General features: G+C 40.1%; 1 protein-coding gene across 4 annotated transcripts in view; it reads right to left on the bottom strand.

The window, feature by feature from the left end:
* nrxn3a (neurexin 3a) overlaps nucleotides 1-5,438 on the bottom strand; it is a 462,182-nt gene extending 456,744 nt beyond the window's left edge. For all 4 annotated transcript variants that reach the window (XR_009824241.1, XR_009824240.1, XM_062034732.1 and 1 more), the window contains exon 1: nucleotides 5,287-5,438. The gene's annotated coding sequence lies outside the window, so the exon portion shown is untranslated. The remainder of the gene's footprint in view (nucleotides 1-5,286) is intronic.
* Between the last annotated feature and the right edge of the window lie 19,568 nt (nucleotides 5,439-25,006).

Below are 25,006 nucleotides of genomic sequence, written 5' to 3' on the forward strand. Positions count from 1 at the left end.
ATATATAAATGTGTTTGCAGGTATATATAAATGTGTTTGCAGGTATATATAAATGTGTTTGCAGGTATATATAAATGTGTTTGCAGGAATATATAAATGTGTTTGCAGGTATATATAAATGTGTTTGCAGGTATATAAAAATATGTTTGCAGGTATATATAAATGTGTTTGCAGGTATATATAAATGTGTTTGCAGGTATATATAAATGTGTTTGCAGGTATATATAAATGTGTTTACAGGTATATATAAATATGTTTGCAGGTATATATAAATGTGTTTGCAGGTATATATAAATGTGTTTGCAGGTATATAAAAATATGTTTGCAGGTATATATAAATGTGTTTGCAGGTATATATAAATGTGTTTGCAGGTATATATAAATGTGTTTGCAGGTATATATAAATGTGTTTACAGGTATATATAAATGTGTTTGCAGGTATATATAAATGTGTTTGCAGGTATATAAAAATATGTTTGCAGGTATATAAAAATATGTTTGCAGGTATATATAAATGTGTTTACAGGTATATATAAATGTGTTTGCAGGTATATATAAATGTGTTTGCAGGTATATATAAATGTGTTTGCAGGTATATATAAATGTGTTTGCAGGAATATATAAATGTGTTTGCAGGTATATATAAATGTGTTTGCAGGTATATATAAATGTGTTTGCAGGTATATATAAATGTGTTTGCAGGTATATATAAATGTGTTTGCAGGTATATATAAATGTGTTTGCAGGTATATATAAATGTGTTTGCAGGAATATATAAATGTGTTTGCAGGTATATATAAATGTGTTTGCAGGTATATATAAATGTGTTTGCAGGTATATATAAATGTGTTTGCAGGTATATATAAATGTGTTTGCAGGAATATATAAATGTGTTTGCAGGTATATATAAATGTGTTTGCAGGTATATATAAATGTGTTTGCAGGTATATATAAATGTGTTTGCAGGTATATATAAATGTGTTTACAGGTATATATAAATGTGTTTGCAGGTATATATAAATGTGTTTGCAGGTATATATAAATGTGTTTGCAGGTATATATAAATGTGTTTGCAGGAATATATAAATGTGTTTGCAGGTATATATAAATGTGTTTGCAGGAATATATAAATGTGTTTGCAGGAATATATAAATGTGTTTGCAGGTATATATAAATGTGTTTGCAGGTATATATAAATGTGTTTGCAGGTATATATAAATGTGTTTACAGGTATATATAAATATGTTTGCAGGTATATATAAATGTGTTTGCAGGTATATATAAATGTGTTTGCAGGAATATATAAATGTGTTTGCAGGTATATATAAATGTGTTTGCAGGAATATATAAATGTGTTTGCAGGTATATATAAATATGTTTGCAGGTATATATAAATGTGTTTGCAGGTATATATAAATGTGTTTGCAGGAATATATAAATGTGTTTGCAGGTATATATAAATGTGTTTGCAGGTATATATAAATGTGTTTGCAGGTATATATAAATGTGTTTGCAGGAATATATAAATGTGTTTGCAGGTATATATAAATATGTTTGCAGGTATGTATAAATGTGTTTGCAGGTATATATAAATGTGTTTGCAGGTATATATAAATGTGTTTGCAGGAATATATAAATGTGTTTGCAGGTATATATAAATGTGTTTGCAGGTATATATAAATGTGTTTGCAGGTATATATAAATGTGTTTGCAGGTATATATAAATGTGTTTGCAGGTATATATAAATGTGTTTGCAGGTATATATAAATGTGTTTGCAGGTATATATAAATGTGTTTGCAGGTATATATAAATGTGTTTGCAGGTATATAAAATATTTTTGCAGGTATATATAAATATGTTTGCAGGTATATATAAATGTGTTTGCAGGTATATATAAATGTGTTTGCAGGTATATATAAATGTGTTTGCAGGTATATATAAATGTGTTTGCAGGTATATATAAATATGTTTGCAGGTATATATAAATGTGTTTGCAGGTATATATAAATATGTTTGCAGGTATATATAAATGTGTTTGCAGGTATATATAAATGTGTTTGCAGGTATATATAAATGTGTTTGCAGGTATATATAAATGTGTTTGCAGGTATATATAAATGTGTTTGCAGGTATATATAAATGTGTTTGCAGGTATATATAAATGTGTTTACAGGTATATATAAATGTGTTTGCAGGTATATATAAATGTGTTTGCAGGTATATATAAATGTGTTTGCAGGTATATATAAATGTGTTTGCAGGTATATATAAATGTGTTTGCAGGTATATATAAATGTGTTTGCAGGTATATATAAATGTGTTTGCAGGTATATATAAATGTGTTTGTAGGTATATATAAATGTGTTTGCAGGTATATATAAATGTGTTTGCAGGTATATAAAATATTTTTGCAGGTATATATAAATATGTTTGCAGGTATATATAAATGTGTTTGCAGGTATATATAAATGTGTTTGCAGGTATATATAAATGTGTTTGCAGGTATATATAAATGTGTTTGCAGGTATATATAAATATGTTTGCAGGTATATATAAATGTGTTTGCAGGTATATATAAATATGTTTGCAGGTATATATAAATGTGTTTGCAGGTATATATAAATGTGTTTGCAGGTATATATAAATATGTTTGCAGGTATATATAAATGTGTTTGCAGGTATATATAAATGTGTTTGCAGGTATATAAAATATGTTTGCAGGTATATATAAATATGTTTGCAGGTATATATAAATGTGTTTGCAGGTATATATAAATGTGTTTGCAGGTATATATAAATGTGTTTGCAGGTATATATAAATGTGTTTGCAGGTATATATAAATGTGTTTACAGGTATATATAAATGTGTTTGCAGGTATATATAAATGTGTTTGCAGGTATGTATAAATGTGTTTGCAGGTATATATAAATGTGTTTGCAGGTATATATAAATGTGTTTGCAGGTATGTATAAATGTGTTTACAGGTATATATAAATGTGTTTGCAGGTATATATAAATGTGTTTGCAGGTATATATAAATGTGTTTGCAGGTATATATAAATGTGTTTGCAGGTATATATAAATGTGTTTGCAGGTATATATAAATGTGTTTGCAGGTATATATAAATGTGTTTGCAGGAATATATAAATGTGTTTGCAGGTATATATAAATGTGTTTGCAGGTATATATAAATGTGTTTGCAGGTATATATAAATATGTTTGCAGGTATATATAAATGTGTTTGCAGGTATATATAAATATGTTTGCAGGTATATATAAATGTGTTTGCAGGTATGTATAAATGTGTTTGCAGGTATATATAAATGTGTTTGCAGGTATATATAAATGTGTTTGCAGGTATATATAAATGTGTTTGCAGGTATATATAAAAATATGTTTGCAGGAATATATACATGTGTTTGCAGGAAATAGGCGGTAGTAAATGGATGGATGGAATGTATATAAATGTGTTTGTCTCCTAGAGGATAAAAGAGGCACATCCACGGGACCACTCCCATCCGGGGGAAAAAAGGTGTGATTAGGAATTCCCTGCACGACTGTCATCTCATTTGATGTTATTTTACCAATCCGACACATAGAAATGCTCGGGGGGGGGAAACATGTGCTGGCTTTTTTGCGTCGGTGTGGCGGTTGTGCTGAGGACTCCCGGCCGCTAAAGACTGCGGCCTTACGGCGTCACTCCTGCGGCGCAGCGCACATGCAAGCAGCGCACAAGTAGAAGTAGAAGGCCTCCCTCGCTGCGTGGCTCCAAATGCCAAGCAAATAACTGCTGCGATCGCACATTGACGCGCAATAATGTCACAGAAGAAACGGATGACGTAGACAAATGTTGTTTACAGAGGAAAACACTCATTCTTGGCGCAAAAATGCGGCCTTTTTTTTAATTCCTATTTTGTGTGCCGCCGGTGTCAAGAAGCGCTTTGAAGGCGTCTTAAGTCCAAACACATACATCCTTTTTTTTTTAAGTCCAAACACATACATCCTTTTTTTTTTAAGTCCAAACACATACATCCTTTTTTTCAAGTCCAAACACATACATCCTTTTTTTAAGTCCAAACACATACATCCTTTTTTTCAAGTCCAAACACATACATCCTTTTTTTAAGTCCAAACACATACATCCTTTTTTTCAAGTCCAAACACATACATCCTTTTTTTTTAAGTCCAAACACATACATCCTTTTTTTTAAGTCCAAACACATACATCCTTTTTTTTAAGTCCAAACACATACATCCTTTTTTTTAAGTCCAAACACATACATCCTTTTTTTAAGTCCAAACACATACTATATACATCATTTTTTAAAGTCCAAACACATACTATATACATCCTTTTTTTAAGTCCAAACACATACATCCTTTTTTTAAGTCCAAACACATACATCCTTTTTTTTTTAAGTCCAAACACATACATCCTTTTTTTCAAGTCCAAACACATACATCCTTTTTTTTTAAGTCCAAACACATACATCCTTTTTTTTAAGTCCAAACACATACATCCTTTTTTTTAAGTCCAAACACATACTATATACATCATTTTTTAAAGTCCAAACACATACTATATACATCATTTTTTTAAGTCCAGACATATACTATATACATCATTTTTTTAAGTCCAAACACATACTATATACGTCCTTTTTTTGCTCACATCTTCCATTGAAATGTGTGCGCACGCAAGCAGGGACGTGCGCGTGGGCGCGTGGAAGGCACGCGACTTGAAGGCTTTTTTTTTGGGGGGGGGGGGATTGACGTGTCCGTCCATCTCCTCCCAGAAATAAAATAAATATAACATCTGCAAGCGCGTGACGCGCTAAGTAGGCATTTGTATTGAGCGCGCGCGTGCGTGTGTGCGTGTGTGTGTGTGTGTGTGTGTGTGTGTGTGTGTGTGTGTGTGTGTGTGTGTGTGTGTGTGTGTGTGTGTGTGTGTGCGTGATATGCGCAAAGGGCACATCCAAACCGCCAACGTGCCCATGCAGGAGAAGGAGAAGAATGCGTGGATATTGGACACCTGGCGTTGGAGTCATCGATAATTCATCGTCCCGAAGGTGCTTTCATTAGTCCGGTATATTTCTGGAAGGTTCCTAAATGCGCAAAAAGGCTCAGCGGTTGGGCGAGCAAGAAAGAAAAAGCAGAAAATGATCTGGGGGAAAAAATGCGTAATTCCGTCCTGAGTTTGCAGGCCAATGTTTGTGACGTGGGAGGAACACTAAAGCATGAATAATAATAATAATAATAATAATAATAATAATAATACTGACCTCCATCTATCAGAGCAGCGACAGCAGTAAAAGGATTAATCCCGTGTCACGGAGAGTGGAATATTTCACCTCCACGATGCGTGTAAAAGCAGCTCGCCGGGGCCGGGCGCAGGTGACCATCCGGCGGGCTGAAGCGTCCACACACGTCGCCTGCTTGCCACTCGATCGGAGCGCCTGCGCGCACACGCGCACACGCCCACGCGCGCCGCCCTTCCCCTCCACGCCGTCATCTCTAAAAGGCGCACGGCTCGTGGCCGACACGCGCGTGGACGTGTCGCTCTTCAAAAATAGCAGCAGGTGTTCTTTACCTTTTCCACCTCGGGGCACGGATTTTCCACTACAGCGGGGCCCGGGGCCCACGCAAATATGTTAGTCCTTGTAGTTGAACAGGACAAAGACTATTAGGTCAGGCTGATTGCACAAATAATAATCACACAATCAATAATCAATCATCTTTCTTAATGACATCTCAGTCATCATTACAAATCATTCCTTGCATGTTTATACACTTCTTTACCCTCCAAGAGCCAAAGTAACCACTTCTTTACCCTCCAAGAGCCAAAGTAACCACTTCTTTACCCTCCAAGAGCCAAAGTAACCACTTCTTTACCCTCCAAGAGCCAAAGTAACCACTTCTTTACCCTCCAAGAGCCAAAGTAACCACTTCTTTACCCTCCAAGAGCCAAAGTAACCACTTCTTTACCCTCCAAGAGCCAACTTAACCACTTCTTTACCCTCCAAGAGCCAAAGTAACCACTTCTTTACCCTCCAAGAGCCAAAGTAACCACTTCTTTACCCTCCAAGAGCCAAAGTAACCACTTCTTTACCCCCCAAGAGCCAAAGTAACCACTTCTTTACCCTCCAAGGGCCAAAGTAACCACTTCTTTACCCTCCAAGAGCCAAAGTAACCACTTCTTTACCCTCCAAGAGCCAACTTAACCACTTCTTTACCCTCCAAGAGCCAAAGTAACCACTTCTTTACCCTCCAAGAGCCAAAGTAACCACTTCTTTACCCTCCAAGAGCCAAAGTAACCACTTCTTTACCCTCCAAGAGCCAAAGTAACCACTTCTTTACCCTCCAAGAGCCAAAGTAACCACTAAACACCTCCTTGGGGTGGCATCCTGAGCAGATGCCCGAGCCACCTCAACTGGCTCCTCTCCATGTGGAGGAGCAGCAGCTTTACTTTGAGCTCCTCCCGGATGACAGAGCTTCTCACCCTATCTCTAAGGGAGAGACCCGCCACCCGGCGGAGGAAACTCATTTCAGCCGCTTGTACCCGTGATCTGGTCCTTTCGGTCATAACCCAAAACTCATGACCATAGGTGAGGATGGGAACGTGGATCGACTGCTAAATTGAGAGCTTTGCCTTCCGCCTTAGCTCCTTCTTCACCACAACGGATCGATACAGCGGAGTCCAACCGTCACTGGTAAGGGCTCCGACTTACTGCCAGCAATGCGGACCAAGCTCTGGCACTGATCATACAGGAAGCGGACGGCCACAATCAGACAGTCCGATACCCCATACTCTCTGAGCACTCCCCACAGGACTTCCCGGGGGACACGGTCAAAGGCCTTCTCCAAGTCCACAAAGCACATGTAGACTGGTTGGGCAAACACACATGCACCCTCAAGGACCCTGCCGATAGTATAGAGCTGGTCCACCATTCCACGACCAGGACGAAAACCACACTGTTCCTTCTGAATCCAAGGTTCGACTATTCGGCGTAGCCTCCTCTCCAGTACACCTGAATAGACCTTACCGGGAAGGCTGAAGAGTGTGATCCCACGATAGTTGGAACACACCCTCCGGCCTGCCAATCCAGAGGTACCGCCCCCGATGTCCACGTGATGTTGCAGAGTCTTGTCAACCAAGACAGCCCTACAGCATCCAGAGTCTTAAGGAACCCCGGGCGGATCTCATCTTGGCACCGAGGAGCTTTTTAACTACCTCGGCAACCTCAGCCCTACAAATAGGAGAGCCCACCACATATTTTTCCAGGCACTGCTTCCTCATAGGAAGACGTGTTGGTGGGATTGAAGGAGGTCTTCGAAGTATTCCCTTCACCGATCCACAACATCTGCAGTTGAGGTCAGCAGAACCATACACGGTGTTGACAGTGCACTGCTTCCCTCCCCCCCTGAGACGGCGGATGGTGGTCCAGAATCACTTCGAAGCCGTCCGGAAGTCGTTTTTCATGGCTTCCCCGAACTCCTCCCATGTCCGAGTCTTTGCCTTCACGACCACCGAAGCCGCTTGGCCTGTCGGTACCTGTTGGTACCTGTCGGTACCTGTCTGCTGCCTCTGGAGTCCCATGAGCCAAAAGGACCCGATAGGACTCTTTCTTCAGCTTGACGCCATCCCTCACCGCTGGTTGGGTTCTAGGATTACCGCCACGACAGGCACCAACCATTGTGCGGCCACAGCTCCAATCGGCCGCCTAGACCAGTGGTCCCCAACCACCGGTCCGCGGACCGCACAACAAATACAAAAAAATAAATAAAAATACAATATATATATATATATATATATTTAAATTAAATCAACATAAAAAACCCAATATATACATTATATATCAATACAGTCTGCAGGGATACAGTCCGTAAGCACACATGATTGTATTTCTTTATGAAAAAAAAGAAAATACAAAAAATGTATTGATTTTTTTTGAATTTTTGAATTGTCAACTGTCAGCACTGCTAGCAACATCATCTTTCTGCTCGTGTCCGCTTTATTCCCCAACTCTGCTTTTGTTTGATCCACACACATCCAATAGGCAGCTGGGGGTCCACTCCACCGACCCCACCAAGAGTGGGGAATGGTGAACAAGTGACAGAGCACAGGAAAGAGCTTCAAGCCTCTGTAGTTTGACAGGAAGGAGCAGCGTAAATCTGCAGGTGCCCACCTGGGAGCGTCACAGCGTTTTAGGGTGTAAACTGTTTGGACAGCCTGGTGTGGGACTGGAGAGGAAGTCCCACCTGACCATGACAGATCTGATGAGAGAGAGAGAGAGAAATGATGTTGACTCATTTCTCCTTCCTTGATATCCTCAAGAAAGGAATGCAAGTGGGTTGTTTGTCTCACCTTTGCAGGAATTAGCCACCACCTGCTGGACAACATTTGTTCATATGGTCCTTTATCCAGGAGCTGTGGCCCCGTGTCTCTTCACTAAGCAGGAGGCCAGGTGATCCCATTTCACAGGTAACAGTTGGCAACCGTACGCACGTGTGTGTGTGTGTGTGTGTGTGTGTGGGTGTGTTCTTGTATTTCTAGCCTTCTTGAGACATGAAGAAGGAAACGTATCTTCCACATGAGGAGGGGTGAACAAGTGAGGACATCAATCCTGGTCCCAATAACATTGCATCTAATAGAGAGCCAAATACTAGAGTCTGTGAACATTGCTCCAAAGTCAGGATTTTTTTTGGTTGATTTAATGTGCATACAGAAGTAAAGATTGACAGGTGCAAAGGCAGCAATATATGATACAACAAGATGGCAGCTAAAGAAGGACTTAACTATTCATCCCCGCCAGGTGAACAGCTGATTTGACCACTTCCTGTGCTGACGTAAAACAAGCCATATGTGAGCATAGGATGAACTAATACACTACGCTACTAAGACTATAGTGGCCATTAACACTTAGCTTCTACAGCTGGGTTGCCCAAAGTGCGGCACAGGGGCCATCTGTGGTCCCTGACTCCTTTGTCATCTGTGGTCCCTGACTCCTTTGTCATCTGTGGTCCCTGACTCCTTTGTCATCTGTGGTCCCTGACTCCTTTGTCATCTGTGGTCCCTGACTCCTTTGTCATCTGTGGTCCCTGACTCCTTTGTCATCTGTGGTCCCCGACTCCTTTGTCATCTGTGGTCCCTGACTCCTTTGTCATCTGTGGTCCCTGACTCCTTTGTCATCTGTGGTCCCTGACTCCTTTGTCATCTGTGGTCCCTGACTCCTTAGTCATCTGTGGTCCCTGACTGACTCCTTTGTCATCTGTGGTCCCTGACTCCTTTGTCATCTGTGGTCCCTGACTCCTTTGTCATCTGTGGTCCCTGACTCCTTTGTCATCTGTGGTCCCTGACTCCTTTGTCATCTGTGGTCCCTGACTCCTTTGTCATCTGTGGTCCCTGACTCCTTTGTCATCTGTGGTCCCTGACTCTGTAGTGGACTTAAGCAGGCAACAAAAGTAGTTTAGTACAACAAATTTATTTACCCATTATCAGAAGTGCAGGTTGAATTAAGTTGTCCGTGCAAGCAGACACAATGTACTCCAGAGCACACAAGACACACACCAGCCAAAATCACCCCCGAGTTCCGGTCTTCTGCCATTCATTTATATGTCTGTTGTGCGTCATCGTTCCTTATCAAATGCGTCAATGTCTTGTTTTGCTTTTCCTATCTGTTCCATAACAACTCGAATTCTGTAGACAGGTTGGCACGACTCAATATTCACTTTTGTCCCACAACTGGTCCATTCAATGGCACAAAATACAAGAGTATTGAAAATGAGCGGACATTCTTAAAAGACAAGAAATATAGGTCAAAAGGTCAGAAATTCTACTACAACTCCTTTGTCATCTGTGGTCCCTGACTCCTTTGTCATCTGTGGTCCCTGACTCCTTTGTCATCTGTGGTCCCTGACTCCTTTGTCATCTGTGGTCCCTGACTCCTTTGTCATCTGTGGTCCCTGACTCCTTTGTCATCCGTGGTCCCTGACTCCTTTGTCATCTGTGGTCCCTGACTCCTTTGTCATCTGTGGTCCCTGACTCCTTTGTCATCTGTGGTCCCTGACTCCTTTGTCATCTGTCGTCCCTGACTCCTTTGTCATCTGTGGTCCCTGACTCCTTTGTCATCTGTGGTCCCTGACTCCTTTGTCATCCGTGGTCCCTGACTCCTTTGTCATCTGTGGTCCCTGACTCCTTTGTCATCTGTGGTCCCTGACTCCTTTGTCATCTGTGGTCCCTGACTCCTTTGTCATCTGTGGTCCCTGACTCCTTTGTCATCTGTGGTCCCTGACTGACTCCTTTGTCATCTGTGGTCCCTGACTGACTCCTTTGTCATCTGTGGTCCCTGACTCCTTTGTCATCTGTGGTCCCTGACTCCTTTGTCATCTGTGGTCCCTGACTCCTTTGTCGTCTGTGGTCCCTGACTCCTTTGTCATCTGTGGTCCCTGACTCCTTTGTCATCTGTGGTCCCTGACTCCTTTGTCATCTGTGGTCCCTGACTCCTTTGTCATCTGTGGTCCCTGACTGACTCCTTTGTCATCTGTGGTCCCTGACTCCTTTGTCATCTGTGGTCCCTGACTCCTTTGTCATCTGTGGTCCCTGACTCCTTTGTCATCTGTGGTCCCTGACTCTGTAGTGGACTTAAGCAGGCAACAAAAGTAGTTTAGTACAACAAATTTATTTACCCATTATCAGAAGTGCAGGTTGAATTAAGTTGTCCGTGCAAGCAGACACAATGTACTCCAGAGCACACAAGACACACACAAGCCAAAATCACCCCCGAGTTCCGGTCTTCTGCCATTCATTTATATGTCTGTTGTGCGTCATCGTTCCTTATCAAATGCGTCAATGTCTTGTTTTGCTTTTCCTATCTGTTCCATAACAACTCGAATTCTGTAGACAGGTTGGCACGACTCAATATTCACTTTTGTCCCACAACTGGTCCATTCAATGGCACAAAATACAAGAGTATTGAAAATGAGCGGACATTCTTAAAAGACAAGAAATATAGGTCAAAAGGTCAGAAATTCTACTACAACTCCTTTGTCATCTGTGGTCCCTGACTCCTTTGTCATCTGTGGTCCCTGACTCCTTTGTCATCTGTGGTCCCTGACTCCTTTGTCATCTGTGGTCCCTGACTCCTTTGTCATCTGTGGTCCCTGACTCCTTTGTCATCTGTGGTCCCTGACTCCTTTGTCATCTGTGGTCCCTGACTCCTTTGTCATCTGTGGTCCCTGACTCCTTTGTCATCCGTGGTCCCTGACTCCTTTGTCATCTGTGGTCCCTGACTCCTTTGTCATCTGTGGTCCCTGACTCCTTTGTCATCTGTGGTCCCTGACTCCTTTGTCATCTGTCGTCCCTGACTCCTTTGTCATCTGTGGTCCCTGACTCCTTTGTCATCTGTGGTCCCTGACTCCTTTGTCATCCGTGGTCCCTGACTCCTTTGTCATCTGTGGTCCCTGACTCCTTTGTCATCTGTGGTCCCTGACTCCTTTGTCATCTGTGGTCCCTGACTCCTTTGTCATCTGTGGTCCCTGACTCCTTTGTCATCTGTGGTCCCTGACTCCTTTGTCATCTGTCGTCCCTGACTCCTTTGTCATCTGTGGTCCCTGACTGACTCCTTTGTCATCTGTGGTCCCTGACTGACTCCTTTGTCATCTGTGGTCCCTGACTCCTTTGTCATCTGTGGTCCCTGACTCCTTTGTCATCTGTGGTCCCTGACTCTGTAGTGGACTTAAGCAGGCAACAAAAGTAGTTTAGTACAACAAATTTATTTACCCATTATCAGAAGTGCAGGTTGAATTAAGTTGTCCGTGCAAGCAGACACAATGTACTCCAGAGCACACAAGACACACACAAGCCAAAATCACCCCCGAGTTCCGGTCTTCTGCCATTCATTTATATGTCTGTTGTGCGTCATCGTTCCTTATCAAATGCGTCAATGTCTTGTTTTGCTTTTCCTATCTGTTCCATAACAACTCGAATTCTGTAGACAGGTTGGCACGACTCAATATTCACTTTTGTCCCACAACTGGTCCATTCAATGGCACAAAATACAAGAGTATTGAAAATGAGCGGACATTCTTAAAAGACAAGAAATATAGGTCAAAAGGTCAGAAATTCTACTACAACTCCTTTGTCATCTGTGGTCCCTGACTCCTTTGTCATCTGTGGTCCCTGACTCCTTTGTCATCTGTGGTCCCTGACTCCTTTGTCATCTGTGGTCCCCGACTCCTTTGTCATCTGTGGTCCCTGACTGACTCCTTTGTCATCTGTGGTCCCTGACTCCTTTGTCATCTGTGGTCCCTGACTCCTTATTCATCTGTGGTCCCTGACTCCTTTGTCATCTGTGGTCCCTGACTCCTTTGTCATCTGTGGTCCCTGACTCCTTTGTCATCCGTGGTCCCTGACTCCTTTGTCATCTGTGGTCCCTGACTCCTTTGTCATCTGTGGTCCCTGACTCCTTTGTCATCTGTGGTCCCTGACTCCTTTGTCATCTGTGGTCCCTGACTCCTTTGTCATCTGTGGTCCCTGACTCCTTTGTCATCTGTGGTCCCTGACTCCTTTGTCATCTGTGGTCCCTGACTCCTTTGTCATCTGTGGTCCCTGACTCCTTTGTCATCTGTGGTCCCTGACTCCTTTGTCATCTGTGGTCCCTGACTCCTTTGTCATCCGTGGTCCCTGACTCCTTTGTCATCTGTGGTCCCTGACTCCTTTGTCATCTGTGGTCCCTGACTCCTTTGTCATCTGTGGTCCCTGACTCCTTTGTCATCTGTGGTCCCTGACTCCTTTGTCATCTGTGGTCCCTGACTCCTTTGTCATCCGTGGTCCCTGACTCCTTTGTCATCTGTGGTCCCTGACTCCTTTGTCATCTGTGGTCCCTGACTCCTTTGTCATCTGTGGTCCCTGACTCCTTTGTCATCTGTCGTCCCTGACTCCTTTGTCATCTGTGGTCCCTGACTGACTCCTTTGTCATCTGTGGTCCCTGACTGACTCCTTTGTCATCTGTGGTCCCTGACTCCTTTGTCATCTGTGGTCCCTGACTCCTTTGTCATCTGTGGTCCCTGACTCTGTAGTGGACTTAAGCAGGCAACAAAAGTAGTTTAGTACAACAAATTTATTTACCCATTATCAGAAGTGCAGGTTGAATTAAGTTGTCCGTGCAAGCAGACACAATGTACTCCAGAGCACACAAGACACACACAAGCCAAAATCACCCCCGAGTTCCGGTCTTCTGCCATTCATTTATATGTCTGTTGTGCGTCATCGTTCCTTATCAAATGCGTCAATGTCTTGTTTTGCTTTTCCTATCTGTTCCATAACAACTCGAATTCTGTAGACAGGTTGGCACGACTCAATATTCACTTTTGTCCCACAACTGGTCCATTCAATGGCACAAAATACAAGAGTATTGAAAATGAGCGGACATTCTTAAAAGACAAGAAATATAGGTCAAAAGGTCAGAAATTCTACTACAACTCCTTTGTCATCTGTGGTCCCTGACTCCTTTGTCATCTGTGGTCCCTGACTCCTTTGTCATCTGTGGTCCCTGACTCCTTTGTCATCTGTGGTCCCTGACTCCTTTGTCATCTGTGGTCCCCGACTCCTTTGTCATCTGTGGTCCCTGACTGACTCCTTTGTCATCTGTGGTCCCTGACTCCTTTGTCATCTGTGGTCCCTGACTCCTTATTCATCTGTGGTCCCTGACTCCTTTGTCATCTGTGGTCCCTGACTCCTTTGTCATCTGTGGTCCCTGACTCCTTTGTCATCCGTGGTCCCTGACTCCTTTGTCATCTGTGGTCCCTGACTCCTTTGTCATCTGTGGTCCCTGACTCCTTTGTCATCTGTGGTCCCTGACTCCTTTGTCATCTGTGGCCCCTGACTCCTTTGTCATCTGTGGTCCCTGACTCCTTTGTCATCTGTGGTCCCTGACTCCTTTGTCATCTGTGGCCCCTGACTCCTTTGTCATCTGTGGTCCCTGACTCCTTTGTCATCTGTGGTCCCTGACTCCTTTGTCATCTGTGGTCCCTGACTCCTTTGTCATCTGTGGTCCCTGACTCCTTTGTCATCTGTGGTCCCTGACTCCTTTGTCATCTGTGGTCCCTGACTCCTTTGTCATCTGTGGTCCCTGACTCCTTTGTCATCTGTCGTCCCTGACTCCTTTGTCATCTGTGGTCCCTGACTCCTTTGTCATCTGTGGTCCCTGACTCCTTTGTCATCTGTGGTCCCTGACTCCTTTGTCATCTGTGGTCCCTGACTCCTTTGTCATCTGTGGTCCCTGACTCCTTTGTCATCTGTGGTCCCTGATTCCTTTGTCATCTGTGGTCCCTGACTCCTTTGTCATCTGTGGTCCCTGACTCCTTTGTCATCTGTGGTCCCTGACTCCTTTGTCATCTGTGGTCCCTGACTCCTTTGTCATCTGTGGTCCCCGACTCCTTTGTCATCTGTGGTCCCTGACTCCTTTGTCATCTGTGGTCCCTGACTCCTTTGTCATCTGTGGTCCCTGACTCCTTTGTCATCTGTGGTCCCTGACTCCTTTGTAACCTGTGGTCCCCGACTCCTTTGTCATCGGCCTTAAGCACATTACATAAAATAAAAATAGGGATCTCATTTGCACCCCTGCTGGTGAAATCTATCAAAATGAGGGTGGTCCCAAACAGGAGGGATTTTGTGTGTCGCTTTTAAAAGTGCTCCCCCTCTGTTCAACATATGAAATAACAAGTGTGTGTAATACATTGAAATGGCCAAAATGTATCAAACAAATTAAATCAATATGTATATAGATACATACTGTAATAACTTGAAGTATATAATGAAGATTACAAACCATTTACACACAAAAAATAAAATAGAAAAATTAATTAACTAAAAGCAGTCTTTTTCTCACAGTGTGTCGACTTTTTTCTTATAAAATTGGGAACAATTTCTCATATTCTTTTTGTTTCTGTAATATTGCAATTTTTTCTCGACAAATGATTACTTTTGTATGTTAAATTATTACTTTTTAATGCAAATTGGTGACATTTGTCATATACAATTCTGACTTTTATCACAATATTGCCAATTTTGTTGTTGTTCTTGTAAAACAGTGACATCTTTTGCCAAGTAAAATTCTGATTATTATTATAATATTGCCAACATTTTAAAGTTTTCTTATAACATTGTGCCTTGTGTCAAGTAAAATGACGACTCTTTTCATACAATTGCCAACATTTCAAGCTTTTTCTTGTCACGTTGCGACTGTTATTGAGTAAAATTCCAAGTTTTAGCATAATATTGCACAAATGTTTAATTTTTCTTGTTAAATTTTGACTTGCGTTGAGTAAAATGACGACTTTTATTATAACACTGACAACATTTCTGCCAACGGTTTTTTTCGTGAAATTGTGACCTTTTTCTTGTGAAATTCCAACTCATTTTTCACAACAAGCTTTTTTATATTTGCATAGTTTGTATATAGATAGATAGATGGATGGATGGATGGATGGCTGGATGGATGGATGGATGGATGGATAGATGGATGGATGGATAGATGGATGGATGGATAGATAGATAGACAGACAGACAGACAGACAGACAGACAGACAGACAGACAGACAGACAGACAGACAGATAGATAGATAGATAGATAGATAGATAGATAGATATATAGATGGATAGATAGATAGATAGATAGATAGATAGATAGATAGATAGATAGATAGATAGATAGATAGATAGATAGATAGATAGATAGATAGATAGATAGATAGATAGATAGATAGATAGATAGATAGATAGATAGATAGATAGATAGATAGATAGATAGATAGAAATAATTGTACACTTATTTAATAATAGCACCTTAACATTTTACAACCAAACAATTACACATCTGTAATGGCCATAGGGGTCCATCGATATATATATATATATATATATATATATATATATATATATATATATATATATATAGATAGATAGATAGATAGATAGATAGATAGATAGATAGATAGATAGATAGATAGATAGATAGATAGATAGATAGATAGATAGATAGATAGATAGATAGATAGATAGATAGATAGATAGATAGATAGATAGATAGATAGATAGATAGATAGATAGATAGAAATAATTGTACACTTATTTAATAATAGCACCTTAACATTTTACAACCAAACAATTACACATCTGTAATGGCCATAGGGGTCCATCGATATATATATATATATATATATATATATATATATATATATATATATATATATATATATATATATATATATATATATATATATATATATATATATATATATATATATATATATATATATATATATATATATATATATAATGTGTGACGGTCCACAACTGTATGTGGCAAAATGCAGCTCCACACTGCTGTCGCTTCAATATCACTGGCACCAGGTGGATTATGAATTTATTTTATTACAGTGTCCTGCAAAACCGTACAAATTGTGAGACTGTGAGTCCACTTGGGTCACGGGATTATCAATTGGAAGGCGTCACAGTTCTGAGCACTTCCCGCAGGTAAAGTACATACCACTTCTCGCCAGCAACAGGCGCTGTTGCAACACTTCATTCATAATTTAATCAAGCATAATGAACGTCTGTTTCTACACCGTGATATATATATATATATATATATATATATATATATATATATATATATATATATATATATATATATATATATATATATATATATATATATATATATATATACATATATTGATTTTATTATATAAATAAAAGAAATACTTGAATTTTAGTGTTAATTTATTTACACATATACGCACACACACACACAGCACTCATCTACTCATTGTTGTACTTGAAAGTACAATGCTTTGTTAAGGGTTGAATTGTCCATCCTCTTTCTATTCTCTGTCACTATTTTTCTAACATGCATGCTGAACACCCTCTCTGATGATGCATTGCTGTGTGGCACAAAAGTGCTTTCATCAAATGCACGAGAGTGTGGAATCTTCCATCTCTCCCTAGCATGGCCCAAAACCGGCCAATCCTTGCTTCCTGGGGAAGATCTTCCCTGGCAAGAAATTGGTACTCCAGTACTTGTACCCGGAGGCTGGTCAGGTCCAATCGCAGCTGCGGCAGACTTTTTTTGGGGGGGCGTGGCCTCCAGCTCCGGCTGAATACCGGGAGTTTGTCGGGAGAAAATCTCTGTCGGGAGGTTGTCGGGAGAGGCGCTGAATATCGGGATTCTCCCGCTAAAAACGGGAGGGTTGGCAAGTATCGGGAGGGGGGAGTTGTTTGTTATGCGGGATTAATTTGTGGCATATTAAATATAAGCCTGATCATCTTGTGGCTAATAGTTATACATGTCTTGTGTTTATTTAATGTATTAATCATTCCCAGCTGAATATCAGGTCCCACCCGTGACTCCTTAATTGCGTAGTTGCAAAGACACCCGGGGAACTTGGGGGAGATTGTTACACATCTATTAAGTTGAAAGTTCTGAGTCAAATACATGTTTTATTTTCTCTATGAGAAGCATCTTGTGTTGTATTGTAATGTAATAACAATATATGTTGTATTGTAATGTAATAATAATATATGTTGTATTGTAATATGATAATAATATATGTTGTATTGTAATGTAATAATAATATATGTTGTAATGTAATAATAATATATGTAATATATGTTGTATTGTAATGTAATAATAATATATGTTGTATTGTAATGTAATAATAATATATGTTGTATTGTAATATGATAATAATATATGTTGTATTGTAATGTAATAATAATATATGTTGTAATGTAATAATAATATATGTTGTATTGTCACGGCATGCTCACAACATGAAATGCTTGTTGGAGGGAGTAAGAGTGATAACTTATATGTTGGAGGGAGTAAGAGATATAACTTATATGTTGGAGGAAGTAAGAGATATAACTTATATGTTGGAGGGAGTGAGAGATATAACTTATATGTTGGACGGAGTAAGAGTGATAACTTATATGTTGGAGGAAGTAAGAGATATAACTTATATGTTGGAGGGAGTAAGAGTGATAACTTATATGTTGGAGGGAGTAAGAGTGATAACTTATATGTTGGAGGGAGTAAGAGTGATAACTTATATGTTGGAGGGAGTAAGAGATATAACTTATATGTTGGAGGGAGTAAGAGTGATAACTTATATGTTGGAGGGAGTAAGAGTGATAACTTATATGTTGGAGGGAGTAAGAGATATAACTTATATGTTGGAGGGAGTGAGAGATATAACTTATATGTTGGAGGGAGTAAGAGTGATAACTTATATGTTGGAGGAAGTAAGAGATATAACTTATATGTTGGAGGGAGTGAGAGATATAACTTATATGTTGGAGGGAGTAAGAGTGATAACTTATATGTTGGAGGAAGTAAGAGATATAACTTATATGTTGGAGGAAGTAAGAGATATAACTTATATGTTGGAGGGAGTGAGAGATATAACTTATATGTTGGAGGGAGTAAGAGTGATAACTTATATGTTGGAGGGAGTAAGAGTGATAACTTATATGTTGGAGGGAGTAAGAGTGGTAACTTATATGTTGGAGGGAGTAAGAGTGATAATTTATATGTTGGAGGGAGTAAGAGTGGTAACTTATATGTTGGAGGGAGTAAGAGTGATAATTTATATTTTGGAGGGAGTAAGAGTGATAATTTATATGTTGGAGGGAGTAAGAGTGATAACTTTTATGTTGGAGGGAGTAAGAGATATAACTTATATGTTGGAGGGAGTAAGAGTGATAACTTATATGTTGGAGGGAGTAAGAGTGATAACTTATATGTTGGAGGGAGTAAGAGATATAACTTATATGTTGGAGGGAGTAAGAGTGATAACTTATATGTTGGAGGGAGTAAGAGTGATAACTTATATGTTGGAGGGAGTAAGAGATATAACTTATATGTTGGAGGGAGTAAGAGTGATAACTTATATGTTGGAGGGAGTAAGAGTGATAACTTATATGTTGGAGGGAGTAAGAGTGATAATTTATATTTTGGAGGGAGTAAGAGTGATAATTTATATTCTGGAGGGAGTAAAAGTGATAATTTATATTTTGGAGGGAGTAAGAGTGATAACTTATATGTTGGAGGGAGTAAGAGTGATAACTTATATGTTGGAGGGAGTAAGAGTGATAATTTATATTTTGGAGGGAGTAAGAGTGATAATTTATATTCTGGAGGGAGTAAAAGTGATAATTTATATTTTGGAGGGAGTAAGAGTGATAACTTATATGTTGGAGGGAGTAAGAGTGATAATTTATATGCTGGAAGGAGTAAGAGTGATAACTTATATGTTGAAAGGAAGTAAGAGTGATAACTTGGAGGGAGTAAGAGTGATAACTTATTGGGGTGAGTTGGGGTAGGTTGAGGATGCCTCCTATGGGGCTCCAGTCCTCCTGTCTTGTCCCCTGATCGTCCATCCCTCAATCTTAGCTGCATATTAGACACTTAGGATTTGGAGGGCTCGGCTTGGTTGGGACCCACCAAGACCTTGATGTCCCCCAATTTTAATGGCATTATTAGTTCCCACAAGCATACATATCTCACTCACGCTACAGTACACATATCAATAGGGACTGGAGGTCGGCTGTAATGGCTAACCTCCTAATTTTAACTACACAGTAGACACTCTGGGGGCCTTGTACACATGCATGTGGGGGGGTTGGGGTTCGGCGCACCCCTCATTGCCTCGTCGGCCGGCGCGGATTCCGGGGACTGCGTTCTGGTGGCCTGTCAGGCTTTTATTTATTTATTATTATTATTTTATTTATTTATTTTTTATTTATTTATTTTTTTTAAAAATATTTTTTATTATTTACTTACTTTATTTTATTTTTATTTTATGTATTTATTTTTTGTTATTTTTAATTTAATTTAATTTGATTTGTATTTTATTTTATTTTATTTTATTTTATTATTATTATTATTTTTAAATTATTGTTATTATTTTTGTTTAATCTTATTATTTATTTGTGTGTGGCGTCGCGCGGGTCTCTCTTCCTGTTGGGTGGGGTCCGTGCCCGTGTGGCCCGACCTTGCGCTGTGGGGTCTCTGTTGGCGACTTGATGTGGTGGCGGCGCGGCGCCCGTGTCTGGTCTGGATGCTGTGTCTCGGTTGTTTGGGCGGTGGTGTGTTTGTGCGGGTTTGGGTTGGGGTGGTGGGGTCTTTTGGTGGGGGGGGTGTTGGTGTCTCTTGTTTGCGTGTTGGCGTTTGGGTTGGCCGGCGGGCTGGCGCTGGCTGGTCTCCGTGATCCTGTTGGCGTGTGGTTGCCGGTCGCGGGTTTTTTTTTTATCGTTTTGATTTGATTGGGTGGTGCTGGCTGTCTGGGGGTGTTGTGGCTGCTGTTTCTGCTGCCGTTTGTTTGTGGTGTGGGCGCCCGTGGCTGCTGGGTCTGGTGCAGGGGGATGGCTGATGTTGTGACTGGTGGCAGCGCGCGCGCATGGTGGTTGTCGGGGCTGTCAAACTGTGTGTATGTATGTGTATGTGTGTGTGTGTATGTATGTATGTATGTATATATATGTGTGTACGTGTACATGTGTATGTGTATGTATATAGATATGTATGTATATTTCTGGGGGTACGTTCTGGGCCTGCCTGTCGGGTGGGGGTCGGCGCCTCAGGCTACTGCATCCGTACTGCGTGTCTGGAGCTCCTGGGTCCCACCGTCCATCCCTTCCGGGTGTCCGTCTTGGTTGGGGCCTGCTGGGTCTGGGGCCTGCGTCTACTGTGGTAGCTTGGTGCTGCAGGTTATTCCGGGGTGCTGTTGTTGGGGTAGCGACCTTGTGTGTCAGCATGTCTGTGATCTTCTTTTAATTCTGTTTTTTTTTCTAAATAGATGTAATTATTTATTTATTCTTATTTTTTAATATATTTTATTAATATTAATATTATTATTATTATTATTTATTTATTTATTTATTTTATTTATTTATTTTCCCCTACCTCGGGGGGGAACTCGGCGGGGCGGTTGCTGGTTGTTCCATCTCCATCGTTGGGGTCCCTGCGGGTGGGGTGGGTGGTTCCTGTGGCCCCGTGCTGGGTGGTCCTGTGGCGGCCGGCTTGGGTGGGGTGGCCGTGGGCTGGCCTCGCCGCGCTCTCCGGGGGTTGGGGTGGGCTCGTGGGGGCCCGGTTGCCGGTGGGGCGGGGGCGGTCTTCCCGTCCGGTTGCGGGGGGTCTCCGGGCCCCTCGGGCGGGGCGTCCCGCCTTTCTGTCCGTGTGGGGTGTGGTCTCTCGCTGACTTGGGGTCTGGCTGCCCCCTGCTTTTCTCGTGCCTTGTCCTCTGCCGGGTGCGTCTGTCTGCGGCCTGCTGCTGGCCCTTGTGGGCGGCGCGGTGGGCCAGGCTCTGGGGTTCCTGTCGCTGTCCGGCTTGGCTGCGTGGGGGCGGTGGCCCCTGGTTCCCGGGGCACCACACCTACTGTTTGTGGGATGGGCTCTCGGGGAGGCTGGGGCCGTACTCTGGCTCCCGCACACACTGGGAGTCAAATGTATTGTACATGCAAATTCACATATACTCACACACATACATACACACATACATAGGTACCTACGCTCCCACATACATATACAAATACAGTACATATTTACACACTCAAAGTTCGTACATCCACACGCACACTCATTATACAAACATACTGTATGCACATACTGTACATATACATTCACTGTAAAAACATACATATACACATACTGTACATATACATTCACTGTACAAACACACACACATACTGCACATATACATTCACTGTACAAACACACACATACACATACTGTACATATACATTCACTGTACAAACACACATATACACATACTGTACATATGCATTCACTGTACAAACACACATACTGTATACACATACTCTACATATACATTCACTGTACAAACACACACATACACATTCTATACATATACATTCACTGTACAAACACACACATACACATACTGTACATATACATTCACTGTACAAACACACACATATACACATACTGTACATATACATTCACTGTACAAGCACACATACACATACTGTACATATACAAGTACATATGCACACATACACTCATGCACATAATCACGTTTCATCAAACATATATTAACGTTGTTGCCCTAGGGTAAACTGGGTATAACACATGGCACACTGACAAAGCTTAACCTATTGTTACTATAACAATCTACAAGGTTAATGTAGGTTGCTTCTCTTTCTTCCCTCCATTTTTCTGCATTCTTTCGTATCTCAAGTTATCATGACGTATATGTATTGTTGCATTTGAACAATTGTATTGTTGATAATAAAGGAAAAGTATTGGTATTGTTTATTATCAATAGCACTATTTCTATTGGTATTCATATTGCTCCATTTTTAGTGTAATAATGCTCATTGTCATTTCTGTATTATTTTTTATTTTCGCTAACTGCTTATTTGCTATTACTTTTACCATCATATTTGTACATGTCCTATTTGCTGATGTTGCTCTGTTGTTGTTGTTGTTGTTGTTGTTGTTTTTGTCTCTCTGTCTAATCCCCCTCTTGTCCCCACAATTCCCCCCTCTGTCTTCCTTTCTCTCTTTCTATCCCCTCCTGCTCCGGCCCGGCTGCACCAAATGATAATATAAATACATTTAATAAAGTCAAAATACAAGTAAGGCAACAAGAGAAGTATCCTACACTTCTCTTTTGTAAAGTAAATCTGAACAGCCGATATGGGCATCTACATCTGCTATATGATCATCTACATCTACTATATGATCATCTACATCTACTATATGATCATCTACATCTGCTATATGATCATCTACATCTACTATATGATCATCTACATCTACTATATGATCATCTACATCTACTATATGATCATCTACATCTACTATATGATCATCTACATCTACTATATGATCATCTACATCTACTATATGATCATCTACATCTGCTATATGATCATCTACATCTACTATATGATCATCTACATCTACTATATGATCATCTACATCTACTATATGATCATCTACATCTACTATATGATCATCTACATCTACTATATGATCATCTACATCTACTATATGATCATCTACATCTACTATATGATCGTCTACATCTACTATATGATCATCTACATCTACTATATGATCATCTACATCTACTATATGATCATCTACATCTACTATATGATCATCTACATCTACTATATGATCGTCTACATCTACTATATGATCATCTACATCTGCTATATGATCATCTACATCTACTATATGATCATCTACATCTACTATATGATCATCTACATCTACTATATGATCATCTACATCTACTATATGATTTGCCTGAGAAGCTGGGCAGGACAAAAAAATAAAATAAAATAAAATAAAAGAGTGATAACTTGTATGTTTGAGGGAGTAAGAGTGATAACTTATATGTTGGAGGGAGTAAGAGTGATAACTTATATGTTGGAGGGAGTAAGAGATATAACTTATATGTTTGAGGGAGTAAGAGTGATAACTTATATGTTGGAGGGAGTAAGAGTGATAACTTATATGTTGGAGGAAGTAAGAGATATAACTTATATGTTGGAGGGAGTAAGAGTGATAACTTATATGTTGGAGGGAGTAAGAGTGATAACTTATATGTTGGAGGGAGTAAGAGATATAACTTATATGTTGGAGGGAGTAAGAGTGATAACTTATATGTTGGAGGGAGTAAGAGATATAACTTATATGTTTGAGGGAGTAAGAGTGATAACTTATATGTTGGAGGGAGTAAGAGTGATAACTTATATGTTGGAGGAAGTAAGAGATATAACTTATATGTTGGAGGGAGTAAGAGTGATAACTTATATGTTGGAGGGAGTAAGAGATATAACTTATATGTTGGAGGGAGTAAGAGTGATAACTTATATGTTGGAGGGAGTAAGAGATATAACTTATATGTTTGAGGGAGTAAGAGTGATAACTTATATGTTGGAGGGAGTAAGAGTGATAACTTATATGTTGGAGGGAGTAAGAGTGATAACTTATATGTTGGAGGGAGTAAGAGTGATAACTTATATGTTGGAGGGAGTAAGAGTGATAACTTATATGTTGGAGGGAGTAAGAGTGATAATTTATATTTTGGAGGGAGTAAGAGTGATAATTTATATTTTGGAGGGAGCAAGAGTGATAACTTATATGTTGGAGGGAGTAAGAGATATAACTTATATGTTGGAGGGAGTAAGAGTGATAACTTATATGTTGGAGGAAGTAAGAGATATAACTTATATGTTGGAGGGAGTAAGAGTGATAACTTATATGTTGGAGGAAGTAAGAGATATAACTTATATGTTGGAGGGAGTAAGAGTGATAACTTATATGTTGGAGGGAGTAAGAGATATAACTTATATGTTTGAGGGAGTAAGAGTGATAACTTATATGTTGGAGGGAGTAAGAGTGATAACTTATATGTTGGAGGGAGTAAGAGTGATAACTTATATGTTGGAGGGAGTAAGAGTGATAACTTATATGTTGGAGGGAGTAAGAGTGATAACTTATATGTTGGAGGGAGTAAGAGTGATAACTTATATGTTGGAGGGAGTAAGAGTGATAATTTATATTTTGGAGGGAGTAAGAGTGATAATTTATATTTTGGAGGGAGCAAGAGTGATAACTTATATGTTGGAGGAAGTAAGAGATATAACTTATATGTTGGAGGGAGTAAGAGATATAACTTATATGTTGGAGGGAGTAAGAGTGATAACTTATATGTTGGAGGGAGTAAGAGTGATAACTTATATGTTGGAGGGAGTAAGAGTGATAACTTATATGTTGGAGGGAGTAAGAGTGATAACTTATATGTTGGAGGGAGTAAGAGTGATAACTTATATGTTGGAGGGAGTAAGAGTGATAACTTATATGTTGGAGGGAGTAAGAGATATAACTTATATGTTGGAGGGAGTAAGAGATATAACTTATATGTTGGAGGGAGTAAGAGTGATAACTTATATGTTGGAGGGAGTAA

Source organism: Entelurus aequoreus, linkage group LG23 (assembly GCF_033978785.1).
Source record: "Entelurus aequoreus isolate RoL-2023_Sb linkage group LG23, RoL_Eaeq_v1.1, whole genome shotgun sequence".
NCBI lineage: Eukaryota > Metazoa > Chordata > Actinopteri > Syngnathiformes > Syngnathidae > Entelurus > Entelurus aequoreus.